This window comes from Elaeis guineensis, chromosome 1, assembly GCF_000442705.2.
Source record: "Elaeis guineensis isolate ETL-2024a chromosome 1, EG11, whole genome shotgun sequence".
NCBI lineage: Eukaryota > Viridiplantae > Streptophyta > Magnoliopsida > Arecales > Arecaceae > Elaeis > Elaeis guineensis.
Window position 1 is genome coordinate 40,024,473 of NC_025993.2, and position 4,946 is coordinate 40,029,418.

The following is a 4,946-nucleotide window of genomic DNA, read 5'->3' on the forward strand; positions in this document are numbered from 1 at the left end:
TACTAACAATTTTGGCTTGAAAAAAAATTTATTATATTTCAGAGACAGAATTATAATTTTATCAAGTTCTGATTCGAAAGCTTCAAGAGCAAGAACAGAAGATTTGTGATCTATTGGAGGTAATTTCATATTTTTTGGATATATATTTTGAGAGAAAATCAAGTTTAAAGAAAAGGATCAACCCCTAGGTCGACCCCTGTCAAAAGGGGCTGAACGGCACGCTATTTTTGGCTGGCACATCCAAAGGGGACGACCCTAAGGTCGACCCCTATGCCAGAGATCGACCCCAGGGTCGACCCCTGACCCCTGTGCCAGAGGTCGATCCCAGGGATGACCTCTATTGTCTGTGTAAGCCAAAGATACAGAACAGTCACTTTCTGTTCTGTACCACAGAGGTCGACTCCTGTGCAGGGGATGACCCTAGGGTCGACCCCTGTGACGGAAAATCTCTGTAACTGCTAGTTTTCAATCCATTTTGGTCACATTTAATACTCATTTAAAGCTCTCCAATGACTCTAAATCTGTCCAGATTTCTCTCTAGCATCTATTGAAGATATAAAGGCACTTAAAGGAGAAAAAAATATAAGAGATTCAAGCATTCATTTCAGCTCCAAGCAAAAAGTTCTCTTCAAGTAAAAGAAGCTTTCATTTCAAGTTCACCAACCCCTCAAGAGCTCATTCAAATCTTCAACAATCTTGAGAAAAATCAGAAAAGCTTCTTTCTTGTTGTGTAAAGTGTACTTAAAGTTTTATTTGCTCATTAAAGGAGCTAAACTTATATTTCTTTATCATTAACTCTTATACTCTGTTTCTGTCTTGATCTTTAGTTTTGGAAGAGTTTCAAAACTTGGATAGGTTGATCCGAACCTTAAATCGGATTGTATTGGATTGGCTTATACTTGAAAAATAAGTGTTCTAGCTTAGGATAGCTAGAGTCGGAGGTACCGATATTGTATTCTTGTTGAATACATTTTAGTGGATTTAAATTTCTAAGTAGGAGCTTGGGGAGTGGATATAGATGTAAGATTGACACCGAACCACTATAAACCTTGATTGTTTGTGGTGTACTTACTTGCTCTCTATCTAAATTTCTTTATTTTCTTGCATTCTTGCATCTCATTTCTACACTTTGCTTAAATCACTTACTATATATAACTTGCTTATTATTACTTAATCCTTGTGGTTCTAAATTAACTTTAAAATTTTAAAAACCCAATTCACCCCCCCCTCTTGGGTTGCATAGCTGGGCAACAAAGATCTTCTTAGATCAACCTGAAACAATATTTTATAAATGAATCTTTATCTGGCCACTAAATAATAAATTTCAAAATCAAAAGCAACATCAAAGTATTCTCCCATATCAAATTTGAGCTTGCAATTCTCTCAAACTGTTAATGGTTAAATCGATAATCACAATGTATAATAAATTTTTATGATCAATCTTTTTGCAATTACTTTAAATCAAAATCCAACTAATCATATCATGATCCATAGATTGTTACATCATATATCAAGCCCTATGAATTATTTTTCCAAAGTGATCTTTTCATTCATAATCACAAGGGTTAGTCAAAATCATGAAGATAACTTATACTGCAATCATCATAGATCTATACCACAATATCCTTAGCGTCTATGTACCTACACTCATCCCATATCCGATTCTGTATCATAATTTATCTAACCTGGCTTGGCATTTCTATCAAATTGAACATATGATCACACTATTAAAAAGCCCGCAAGCAATCTGACCCCTCAGATCAACTATAATGCTCAAGCTGATATCCACACCAAAGCTTAGACTTTTTTCAAGAATACTTAACAATTCAATAATTTCGCATCAATTTTGGGATTTTGCCCCTTAATATACAATCAAAGATCTAATCTCTCCTCGATCAAAATCAATATGATTATAGATCAAAATCTTTCTATCACATTTAAGATTAAAATATAGACTAATAAAATCAGTACTAATTAAGTGACCAAGATTTTGAGATTGAGATAAATGCATATTCATTTAAGATTGAGTTGGAATCAATTGGATGCAAAATCTTACAGCAAGATTGATTTATTAAAATCAATTATATTTGAAATAGAGCTTGAGATAAATTTGGCACAAATACTATGATAAAGTTTTGATTCCATAAAAGATAATGGCCAACCTTGATTAAAATCAAATCTTCAGATAACGGTGAAAGTGATCATGATTATGTAGTAATGGCATTAGGCAACAATGATCCATCATAATTATGGAAATGATCTCAAAATTGAATCATAAATATTAAATCTAAGAAGATAAATTATCGATGTTGTGATTTCTATATTTGAATTGAGATCATAAGGAGGGAACGAAACATATTAGATTAGATACTTGATAAATAGACCAAATTCAATTAATAACTAACTAACCTTAGACATAAGGTGGTCAAAACTTTCCTTAGCACAATCAATATAGTCATATTATGACTAGCCTAAGAATCCATAGTACTCACATTTTCTTTATGAATAAAAGTCTCTTTTATCAGAGAATCATATCTTTCATCATAATATATTTCAAACCACCATCAATATTTTTGATCAATTTTAAATGACTCAACCACCAAACTTCCACTCCACAACTCTGATTAACATTCTCCAAAATTTCTTAATGATCCGAGATTAAAATTCTATAAAGTCATAGCAAAGATTTTATTATATTAGATCATAATTATTCCATGAGATAATTTTCATGTTTGTACCATTGTGTGATCAAGATACTAACCTTTAAATTTGATTTGCATCAAGCCAACTCTGAATTACCTTGGCAATTCAATTAGACAATTCAAAATCAATCTCTCTTTTTGAAAAATCAACCTCTAACTTATTCATCATGATTCTATAAATTGCTAAAGCATCATAATTTGGAAAGCGAATCAACTTTAGAAGATCCACTCACAACATCAAATTCAAGAAATTATTCTTGATAATTATTTATAAAATGCCCTTCCATTACTTAGTAAAATCTTGCCATATCCAACCTAGAAGGCGGTCCCCAACATCAAAGTACTGAAGGACGCATTGTATCCACATTATTAATCATTTGATTACCCTCTTTCTATTTTTTTTATCAATAAACAACTATAGTCCTCTAACTCAAGATGACTTTCAATAGGTTCAAGATTGTCATAACATCATATTAAATTTTTCAAATAAATCCAATGCTAACACAACATAATACAACCAATCTATATTATTCAAAATATATATTTCTTCCTATATTAGTTATTTAACCTCGATGACTTCCTCAAAATTTAATCTGTGTCAATCTTCTATGCTTCAATCCTAAGGATCATAATTTATATCCATAAGAGAAACTCAAATGCTGTGTAATAATTTAATCAACTTTAAACATCCATAATTATTTTGAGATAATCAATTAAGATCCTAATTCTATCCCACTCTCACTAAACTAAGTTCTTATCATCTTTAACCTAAAAGCTCTGATACCACTCTATCATGCTTTGAACTCAGCATCCGGATCGGACATGTGATGGCTGTACACTCCTTAGGGCAACGTCCTAAAACATATGCAAGACTTGCATTTTTATCAATACACAATCATATCAATTCAACATGGGCAGTGGTAAAAATAAATTCACTAGTATTTTATTCAATAGAAAGATAAATTCTCTTAGGCTAATAAGAAATAAAACAAAGATCTAATAAAGTTTCAAAATAATTTGTTTATTTAAAGATAGCTAAGCAAGTAACATCCAAAACCCTACGCTCTTCACTAATCGGTCCCAAGCCCATTAGTATCTTCTAGATCCAAAAAAATAAAAAAGAGAGAGTGAACTTTATGGGCTCAGTAAGTTACCAATATCTCTAAGAGATCAAACAAGTATAATTAATTTTTTTTTAAATATAAAAATTAACAATAATAGATACATATACCAATATAATTTTAATTTTTAAAATATGCCATGTATAATGGTATAATATAAAATCCTTTCTCAATCTTCGGTGACTATAGCCACGATCAGCCCCGTGACAAGATCCAAAAGAGACTAGCTCCTAAATATAGAACATCCGATCCATCGACGTGCACTAGTGATTAGCCCTACTAGTTAGGCAGAGAAAAGAACTTACTCTGATTTACACTGCCATGATGAGCCCCATGATAGGGCAAAGAGATTAGTCTTGAAAATAAATATGTGACACATTAGTATGTGCCAGCGATCAATCCGATTGGCTAAGCCCAAAAGGAATAATTCTATCAGTGATCAACTCCAACTGGCTAGACACAGGAAAAACTAATTTCTGAATATGGCCAATGATCAGTCTCATTGGCTAAATCCAGATCATAGTGTAACTAGAGAGTTTTTCTCATAATTTTATAATAACTAATTTTTTATAAATAATCATACTTATTTTCATAATCTTGGTCCAAGTCATGATTTGGATCAGATCATGAGATAAATCTAAACATCTCGGATTGATCTAGATCTAATCAGATTAGAGTCCGATCAATGGGACGATTTCACAAAAGATTGGCTTTCCCTCTGGCCCCCTTTTTTTCTCTTCCTTCTTTTTTTTCACATTTTTTCTTCTCTTTTTTTCTTTTTCTTCCTTCTTCCTTTCTTCTTCCTCTTCTCTCTTCTTTCACAAAATAGAGGACTTACGTCTCCTTCCCGAATCAAAGAACATTCTCCTTCCAGTCGGCAACCACTGTGGCCGGAGGAGCAAACCCCAACAGTGACAACTGGCTTGGTCTGGTGACTTGCGGTGGCCAATGGCATCGAAAAATTAAGAACAAGGTATGGAAAACTTGAGGAATCAATCATTGAGAATTTCATGAAATTTTTGACAAAAAAATTGACAAAATTTCTAGCTTTGAACCCATAAAATATTGAGGGGAAGATGATTGAAGAGATTTACATGGTCTTGGATGGGATTTGATTTGATTT